Here is a 10,975-nt window from a genome sequence, read left to right as displayed (position 1 = left end):
AACAATCTCTTTAAGTGTACATTGGCAGCGCAAAGACAGATAAAATAGTGTTCCTCTCTCTAGGAGGCAACGTGGAATCTACGAATCTCCATGTTCTCCTCAGCTCCACCCAACAAGCTGTTTCTGTGAATCTCTTCCCTGACTCCTACAAATTAGGTGTGACTCGGTGGCTCACATAGGGTCAAATTTACTAGTATGCCCTGTTCTTCAGCCTTCTAAATGTCAGTCTCCACTTTAATAAATAAAATTCTTGTAATTGTAATTTTATCTGTGTGATTGGTTAAGCTTAGCAAGGTTAGAGGATACAAGATCAATAAATGAAAAGAACTGTATTTCTATATACTAGAAATGAATAAAATCAGAAGTTGAAATAAAAAATAATGCTTACTTCATCAATACATACAATAAAATTGGAACAATGCAGAGATGATTAGCATGGCCCCTGCACAAGGATGACATGTGAATTCCTGAAGCATCTTTATTTGTAAGGGCAAATACTCTGATTCCATTTATATGAGGTACCTAGAGGAGTCAAATCTATAGAGACAGAAGGTAAAATGGTGGTTTCTCGGGGCTGGAGGGAGGGAGAAGTTATTGTTTAATGGATACAGATTTTCAGTTTGGGAAGATAAAAAACATTCTATAGTTGGAGTGGTGATGGTTGCACCACAATGTGAATGTACTTTAATGACACTGACTTGCACACTTAAAAATGCTTAAAATGGTAAATTTTATGTTATGTATATTTTGTCACAATAAATAATATAAATAATACCCATGTACATTAGCATTAAGAAATATGAACTACTTGGGGATAAATAGCTAAACAACTTTGAAAAGAGAAATGTAAACTCCTAATTTCAAGACTTACTGTAAACCTTCAGTAATTAAGACATTGTGTCCAGATAGCCAAATAGATCAAAGAAATAGAATAGAGTTCAGAAATAGATCACCACACATATGGCCAACTGATTTTCAACAAATGTGCAAAGATAATTCAGTGAAGAAAGCATAGTCGTTTTAATTAGTAGTGTCGCAAAAACTTGTATATTCATGTGCAAAAATATGAGCCATACCTCTCAAGATAAACAAGAATAACTCAAAATGGATCACAGATATAAATGTAAAAACTAAAAGTATGAAATTTATAGAAGAAAATGTAAGATCTTTATGACTTAGAATTAGTCCAGAGTTTCTCCACTTTCTCACTACTGAAATGTATAATTCTTTGTGGGGAGGGAGAGGGGAGCTCTCCAGTGCATCATAGGATATTTAGTACCATCCTTGGGCTCTACCCAGTAAATGCCAGTAGTGTCTCACCTTACCCACCTCCTATTGTGACAATCAAGTTTCTCCAAACATTGCAAAATGTCCTGTGGGTAGAACATTGACCTTGGTTGAGAACCACTGGTTTAGACAAAGGTTTCTTAGCTATAACACCAAAAGCAGAATCAATGAAAAAAACTAATTGATGAATAGGACTTTATCATAATTAAGGATTTCTGTTCTTCCAAAGACACTTTTCAGAGAATAAGAAGACAAACTACAGACAGAGGAAATATATTCAAATGATAATATCTGACAAAGGACTTTCATCCAGGATATATAGAGAACGCTTAAAACTCAATAAGATAACAAAAAGTAAAATTAATAAACAGCAGAAGATTTGAGCATATACTTTATGAAATAAGATGTATAAATGGCAAGTGAGCACATAGAAAGATGCTGAATAGTACATCACTAGATACAGGCAAATTAAGATCACAGTGATATACCACTATACACTTACTGTAATGTCTAAAATTAAACAGACTGATGATACTGAGTATTTGCAAGGTTGTAGGACAATTAGAACTCTCACATTTTCCTCCTGTAAAAGGTTACAATTATTTTGGAAAATAGTTTGGCAGTTTCTTAGAATATTAAATATACACCTACTGTTACCTATTTCACTCTATTCAAGAGACATGAAAGTAAATGTCCATATAAAACTTATACACAAAACAGCTTTTTAAAAATAACCTAAAACTGGAAAGTACCCAAATGATCATCAACATGTGAGTAAATATTTGTGGTATATCCACACAATGAAATAATATACAGTAATAAACAGGAAGGGACTATTGATACACACATAAACATGGATGAGTCTCTAAACAATTATGCTGAGTGAAAGAAGCCAAACACAAAAGATTATCTACCATATGATTCTATTTTTACAAAATTTGAGAAAATCCATATTAATCAATAGTATCAGAAAGAAGAATCACAGGCAGAAGGGCTGGGAGGAATATATTATAAAGGGGTAAAAGGAAACTTTTGGGGGTAATGGATAGGTTAATTAAATTGATTGTGGCAATGATTTTATGGGTGTATACATATGTACATTTTATTATATGTCAATTATACCTCAATAAAGCTATGAAAAGACAAGGAAAAAGAGTCTGATTATTGAATAAGATATGTAAGTAAGGCTTAAATAAAGGCTAGCACTTTATCGAACATTTCCAATGAGCATTATTATATTAAATGTTTGAAATACCCTAACTCAAATAGCCTGTTTTACTTTGTTTAAACTATCATTTCTCAAATGCTTTGTATATTGGGATCATTTACCAACATTTTTTCTTTTCACATACTACCTACAATTAGCCTCAAGTACCAGCATTTCACAGATCCTGCTTTAGGAAATACTGGTCTTGAACTGTAAGCAACACAACAATGTCTGTGTTTAGTATTAAAATGTAGGAGTGAATAATGGGAGGATTTTGAATCTGGTGAGAAAAATCTGGAGGTAAGTAGGTATAATAACATACATTCCTATTGAAACTTCATTAATAAATCCTTGCCCTTTCCATGTAAGACCGAAGACTTTTCTAAGACTTCCTTGTTTACAATAAAACACCAAAATGTGTTTTTATTTATTGTGTTTACACTTGTAAAGTTTTCATTGTATTGTATTTCACTTGTTTTTTAATTTGTTGTTTTCCTCCTGGAAGGGTCATTAGTTGGAAGTGTGGTTAACATCGTGCCTTATGCTAGGTTCCCTAGACTCACACCCTAAGATGAAGAATCAGCTACATGTTATTTACTAAGAAAGTACTCCCAGAAGAAACCCACATGGGAGAGGGGAAAGTACAAAGTCCCAGCCTCAGCTTGATTCCTCAGAGAAACTCTGGGGTGTACATCAAGCCCCAGAATTTGTCCCAAATTCAGTCAAGGGAGCTGGAATTTCACAATTCCATACCAGTCAGTCATCGGCAAAGGGCTATAGTGGAGGGACATAAATTTCCAGTTACCTTTTTCCTCCCTGTGCTTGTGGGCAAAGCATCTTTGGCAGCCCAAGGACATTCCTACAAAGAAAGTTGAAGGTGTAGGCTGAAGAAAGCAAAGCAACCAGAAGTTGAATAGATAGGAATCCAGTCTGGGCACTAATACACATGGTTTTTGCGAATTACATGGGGCCATTCAAGATTCAGTGGGGTAGAGGACCTTCAAGATGGTGGAGGAGTAAGACGTGGAGATCACTTTCCTCCCCACAAATACATCAAAAATACATCTACATGTGGAACAACTCCTACAGAACACCTACTGAACGCTGGAAGAAGACCTCAGACTTTCCAAAAGGAAAGAAATTCCCCACATACCTAGGCAGGGCAAAAGAAAAAAGGAAAAACAGAGACAAAAGAATAGGGATGGGACCTGCATCTCTGGGAGGGAGCTGTGAAAGAGGAAGAGTTTCCACACATTAGGAAGCCCCTTCACTGGTGGGGATGGGGTTGGGCAGGGGAAAGCTTCTGAGTCATCGAGGAGAGCCCAGCAACAGGGATGCAGAGGGCAAAGCGGAGAGATTCCCACACAGAGGATAAGTGCCAATCAGCACTCACCAGCCTGAGAGGCTTGATAGATCACCCGTGGCGGCGGGTGGGGTCTGAGAGCTGAGGCTCGGGCTTCAGAGATCAGACCCCAGGGAGAGGACTGGGGTTGGCTGTGTGAACACAGCCTGAAGGGGGCTAGTGCACCACAGCTAGCTTGGAGGGAGTCCAGGAAAAAGTCTGGAACTGCCTAAGAGGCAAGTGACCATTGTTTTGGGGTGCATGAGGAGAGGGGGTTCAGAGCACCGCCTAAACGAGCTCCAGAGACGGGTGTGAGCCGCGGCTATCAGCTCGGACACCAGAGACAGGCATGAAACGCTAATGCTGCTACTGCAGCCACCAAGAAGCCTGTGTGCAAGCACAGGTCACTATCCACACCTCCCCTCCCAGGAGCTTGTGCAGCCCACAACTGCCAGGGTCCCGTGATCCAGGGAAAACTTCCCCAGGAGAACACACAGCACGACTCAGGCTGTTGCAACGTTACGCTGGCCTCTGTCGCTGCAGGCTCGCCCCGCATTCCATACCCCTTCCTTCCACTGGCCTGAGTGAGCCAGAGCCCCCTAAAAAGCTACTCCTTTAACCCCACTCTGCCTGAGCAAAGAACAGATGCCCTCAGGAAACCTAAACACAGAGGCTGGGCCAAATCCAAAGCTGAACCCCAGGAGCTGTGCGAACATAGAAGAGAAAGGGAAATCTCTTCCAGCAGCCTCAGGAGCAGTGGATTAATTCTCCACAATCAACTTGATGTACTCTGCATCTGTAGAATACCTGAATAGACAATGCACCATCCCAAAGTTGAGGTGGTGGACTTTGGGAGCAACTGTAGACTTGGGGTATGCTGTATGCGACTGACAAGTTTCTGATTTATATGTTTATCTTAGTTTAGTATTTAGAGCTTATTATCATTGGTAGATTTGTTTAATGATTTTGTTGCTCTCTACATTTAAAAAATATATATATATACATTTTTTCCCCCATTTTCTCTTTTTCTCAGTGTGTATGTGTATGCTTCTTTGCATGATTTTGTCTGTATAGCTTTGCTTTTACCACTTGTCCTAGGGTTCTGTCTGTCTGGGGTTTTTTTGTATAGTTTTTAGGGCTTATTATCATTGGTGGATTTGCTTATTGGTTTGGTTGCTCTCTTCCTTTTTTAAAATTATTTTTTATATTTATATTTTAATAATAATATTAATTTTAATAATTTTATTCATTTTATTTTCTTTCTCTCTTTCTTCCTTCCTTCCTTCTTTTCTTTCCTTCCTTCCTTCCTTCCTTCCTCCCTCCCTCCCTCCCTCCCTCCCTCCCTTCCTTCCTTCTTTCTTTCTTTCTTTCTTTCTCCTTCTTATTCTGAGCCATGTGGCTGACAGGGTCTTGGTGCCTCCATCAGGTGTCAGGCCCGGGTGTCTGAGGTAGCAGACCTGAGTTCAGGACATTGGTCCACCAGAGACCTCCTGGCTCCTCATTACATCAGTCAGCAAGAGATCTCCCAGAGATCTCCATCTCAATGCTAAGACTCAGCTCCACTCAACAACCAGCAAGCTCCAGTGCTGGACACTGCAAGCCAAACAACTAGCAAGACAGGAACACAACACAACCCAATAGCAGAAAGGCTGCCTAAAATCATAACTTCACAGACACCCCAAAACACACCACCAGACGTGGTCCTGCCCACCAGAAAGACAAGATCCAGCCACATCAATCAGAACACAGACACCTGTCCCCTCCAACAGGAAGCCTATATAACCCACTGAAATAACCTTACCCACTGGGGGCAGACACCAAAAACAATGGGAACTATGAAACCTACAGCCTGTGAAAAGGAGACCCCAAACACAGTAAGTTAAGTAAAATGAGAAGACACAGAAACACACAGCAGACGAAGGAGCAAGTTAAAAACCCATCAGATGAAACAAATGAAGAGGAAATAGGCAGTCTACCTGAAAAAGAATTCAGAGTAATGAGAGTAAAGATGATCCAAAATCTTGGAAATAGAATGGAGAAAATACAAGAAATGTTTAACAAGGACTTTGAAGAACTAACAAGCAAACAAACAATGATGAACAACACAGTAAATGAAACTAAAAATTCTCTAGAAAGAATCAATAGCAGAATAACTGAGGCAGAAGAAAGGATAAGTGACCTGGAAGATAAAATAGTGGAAATAACTACCACAGACCAGAATAAAGAAAAAAGAATGAAAAGAATTGAGGACAGTCTCAGAGACCTCTGGGCCAACATTAAATGCACCAACATTCGAATTATAGGGGTCCCAGAAGAAGAAGAGAAAAAGAAAGGGACTGAGAAAATATTTCAAGAGATTATAGTTGAAAACTTTGCTATTATGGGAAACGAAATAATCAATAAAGTCCAGGTAGCACAGAGAGTCTGGTACAGGATAAATCTAAGGAGAAACATGCCAAGACATATTAATCAAACTATCAAAAATTAAATACAAAGAAAAAATATTAAAAGCAGCAAGGGAAAAGCAACTAATAACATACAATGGAATCCCCATAAAGTTAACAGCTGATCTTTCAGCAGAAACACTGCAAGCCAGAAGGGTGTGGCAGACATATTTAAAGTGATGAAAGGGAAAAACCTACAACCAAGATTACTCTACACAGGAAGGATCTCATTCAGATGTGATAGAGAAATTAAAACCTTTACAGACAAGCAAAAGCTAAGAGAATTCAGCACCACCAAACCAGCTTTACAACAAATGCTAAAGGAACTTCTCTAGGCAGGAAACACAAGAGAAAGAAAAGACCTGCAAAAACAAACCCAAAAGAATTAAGAAAATGGTAATAGGAACATACATATCAATAATTACCTTAAATGTAAATGGTTTAAATGCTCCAACCAAAACATAGACTTGGCTGAATGAATACAAAAACAAGAGCTGTATATATGCTGCCTACAAGAGACCCACTTCAGACCTAGGGAAACGTACAGATTGAACGTGGTGGGATGGAAAAAGGTATTCCATGCAAATGGAAATCAAAAGAAAGCTGGAGTAACAATACTCATATCAGACAGAATAGCCTTTAAAATAAAGACTATTACAAAAGATAAAGAAGGACACTACATAATGATCAAGGGATCAATGCAAGAAGAAGATATAACAATTGTAAATATTTATGCACCCAACATAGGAGCACCTCAATACATAAGGCAACTGCTAACAGCCATAAAAGGGGAAATTGACAGTAACACAATCATAGTAGGGGACTTTAACACCTCACTTTCACCAATGGACAGATCATCCCGAATGAAAATAAATAAGGAAACACAAGCTTTAAATGACACATTAAACAAGATGGACTTTTTTATATTTATAGGACATTCCATCCAAAAACAACAGAATACACGATCTTCTCAAGTGCTCATGGAACATTCTCCAGGATAGATCTTATCTTGGGTCACAAAACAAGCCTTGATAAATTAAGAAAATTGAAGTCATCTCAACATCTCAAGTATTTTTTTCTGACCACAACACTACAGGATGAGATATCAATTACAGGAAAAAAACTGTAAAAAATGCAACTACATGGAGGCTAATCAATACACTATTAAACAACAAAGAGATCACTGAGGAAATCAAAAAATACCTAGAAACAAATGACAATGAAAACATGATGACCCAAAACCTATGGGATGCAGCAAAAGCAGTTGTAGGAGGGAAGTTTATAGCAATACAATCCTACTTCAAGAAACAAGAGAAATCTCAAATAAACAACCTAACCTTACACCGAAAGAAATTAGAGAAAGGAGGACAAAAAAATGCAAAGATAGCAGAAGGAAAGAAATCATAAAGATCAGATCAGAAATAAATGAAAAAGAAATGAAGGAAACAATAGCCAAGATCAATAGAAATAAAAGCTGGTTCTTTGAGAAGATAAACAAAATTGATAAACCATTAGCCAGACTCACCAAGAAAAAAAGGGAAAAGACTCAAATCAACAGAAGTAGAAATGAAAAAGGAAAAGTAACAACTGACACTGCAGAAATATAAAGGATCATAAGAGATTACTACAAACAACTATATGCCAATAAAATGGACAACCTGGTAGAAATGGAAAAATTCTTAGAAAACCACAACCTTCTGAGAGTGAAACAGGAAGAAATAAAAAATATAAACAGATCAATCACAAGAACTGAAATTGAGACTGTGATTAAAAATCTTCCAACAAACAAAAGCCCAGGATCAGACAGCTTCACAGTGAATTCTATGAAACATTTAGAGAAGACCTAACACCTATCCTTCTCAAATTCATTCAAAATATAGTAGAGAAAGGAACACTCCCAAATTCATTCTATGAGGCCACCATCACCCTGATACCAAAACCAGACAAAGATGTCACAAAAAAAGAAAACTACAGGCCAATAACACTGAGGAACATAGATGCAAAAATCCTCAACAAAACACTAGCAAACAGAATCTAAGAGCACATTAAAAGGATCATACACTGTGATCAAGTGGGATTTATCCCAGGGATGCAATAAGTCTTCAATATACTCAAATCAATCAATGTGATAAACCATATTAACAAATTGAAGAAGAAAAACCATATGATCATCTCAATAGATACAGAAAAAGCTTTTGACAAAATTCCACACCCATTCATGATAAAAACCCTCCAGAAAGTAGGCATAGAGGGAACTTACCTCAACATAATGAGGGCCATATATGACAAACCCACAGCCAACGTAATTCTCAATGGTGAAAAACTGAAACCATGTCCACTAAGATCAGGAACAAGACAAGGTTGCCCACTCTCACCACTCTTATTCAACATACTTTTGGAAGTTTTAGCCACAGCAGTCAGAGAAGAAAGAGAAATAAAAGGAATCCAAATTGGAAAAGAAGAAGTAAAGCTGTCACCGTTTGCAGATGACATGATACTATACATAGAGAGTCCTGAAGATGTTACCAGAAAACTACTAGAGTTAACCAATGGATTTGGTAAAGTAGAAGGATACAAATTAATGCACAGAAATCTCTTGCATTCCTATACACTAATGATGAAAAATATGAAAGAGAACTTAAGGAAATGCTCCCATTTACCACTGCAACAAAAAAATAAAACACCTAGGAATATACCTACCTAAGGAGACAAAAGACCTGTATGCAGAAGCTATAAGACACTGAAGAAAGAAACTAAAGGTGATAGAAATAGATGGAGAGATATACCACGTTCTTGGATTGGAAGAATCAACATTGTGAAAATGACTCTACTACACAAAGCAATCTACAGATTCAATGCAATCCCTATCAAACTACCAATGGCATTTTTCACAGAAGTAGAACAAAAAATTTTCACAATTTGTATGGAAACACAAAAGACCCTGAATAGCAAAAGCAATATTGAGAAAGAAAAACAGAGCTGGAGGTATCAGGCTCCCAGACCTCAGACTATACTAAAAAAGCTACAGTAATCAAGACAGTATGGTACTGGCACAAAAACATAAATATAGTTCAATGGAACAGGATAGAAAGCCCAGAGATAAACCCACGCACATATGGTCACCTTATCTTTGATAAAGGAGGCAAGAATATACAATGGAGAAAAGACAGCCTCTTCAATAAGTGGTTGTGTGAAAACTGGACAGTACATGTAAAAGAACAAAATTATAACACTTCCTAACACCATAAACGAAAATAAACTCAAAATAGATTAAACACCTAAATGTCAGGCCAGACACTATCAAACTCTTAGAGGAAAACATACGCAGAACACTGTATGACATAAATCAGAGCAAGATCCTTTTTGACCCACCTCCTAGAGAAATGGAAATAAAAACAAAAATAAACAAATGGGACCTAATGAAACTTCAAAGCTTTTGCACAACAAAGGAAACCATAAACAAGACGAAAAGACAACCCTCAGAATGGGAGAAAATATTTGCAAAAGAAGCAACTGACAAAGGATTAATCTCCATAATACACAAGCAGCTCAATATCAAAAAAACAAACAACCCAATCCAAAAATGGGCAGAAGACCGAAACAGACATTTCTCCTATGATGATATACAGACTGCCAACAAAAAACATGAAAGGATGCTCAACTTCACTAATCATTAGAGAAATGCAAATCAAAACTGCAATGAGGTATCACCTTATACCAGTCTGAATGGCCATCATCAAAAAATCTACAAACAATAAATGCTGGAGAGGGTGTGGAGAAAAGGGAACACTCTTGCACTGTTAGTGGGAATGTAAATTGATAGAGCCACTATGGAGAACAGTATCGAGGTTCCTTAAAAAACTAAAAATAGAGCTACCATACGACCTAGCAATCCCACTACTGCACATATACACTGAGAATACCCTAATTCAAAAAGAGTCATGTACCACAATATTCATTGCAGCACTATTTACAATAGCCAGGACATGGAAGCAACCTAAGTGTCCATTGATAGATGAATGGATAAAGAAGATGTGGCACTTATATACAGTGGAATATTACTCAGCCATAAAAAATGAAATTGAGTTATTTGTAGTGAGGTGGATGGACCTAGAGTCTGTCATGCAGAGTGAAGTAAGTCAGAAAAATAAAAACAAATACTGTATGCTATCACATATATATGGAAAAGAAAAAAAAGTTCTGAAGAACCTAGGGGCAGGACAGGAATAAAGATGCAGACGTAGAGAATGGACTTGAGGATAAGGGGAGGGGGAAAGGTAAGCTGGGATGAAGTAAGAGAGTGGCATGGACATATATACACTACCAAATGTATATTAGATAGTATGGTACTGGCACAAAAACATAAATATAGATCAATGGAACAGGATCGAAGTGGGAAGCAGCCACATAGCACAGGGAGATCAGCTCAGGGCTTTGTTACCACCTAGAGGGGTGGGATAGGCAAGGTGGGAGGGAGATGCAAGAGGGAGGGGATATGGGGATATATATATATATATATATATATATATATATATATATATATATAGCTGATTCACTCTGTGATACAGCAGAAACTAACACACCATTGCAAAGCAATTATACTCCAGTAAAAATGTTAAAATAAAAAAAAGATTCAATGGGGTACCAGGGACATTTCATGTTAGAATTGCCTTAAAATTAAGTACAAAAAGCATT

At 37.6% G+C, this 10,975-nt stretch overlaps 1 non-coding gene across 1 annotated transcript; it reads left to right on the top strand.

Moving 5' to 3' along the window:
* The first annotated feature begins 382 nt into the window (after positions 1-382).
* On the top strand, positions 383-487 carry LOC137204252 (U6 spliceosomal RNA). The gene has a single exon (XR_010933489.1). It is a non-coding gene; the product is annotated as a U6 spliceosomal RNA (small nuclear RNA).
* Positions 488-10,975: the final 10,488 nt, after the last annotated feature.

Source organism: Pseudorca crassidens, chromosome 12 (genome assembly GCF_039906515.1).
Source record: "Pseudorca crassidens isolate mPseCra1 chromosome 12, mPseCra1.hap1, whole genome shotgun sequence".
NCBI classification, from domain to species: Eukaryota; Metazoa; Chordata; class Mammalia; order Artiodactyla; family Delphinidae; genus Pseudorca; species Pseudorca crassidens.
The sequence above is the reverse complement of the archived record's forward strand: the minus strand, read 5'-3'. Positions and strand labels throughout refer to the sequence as shown.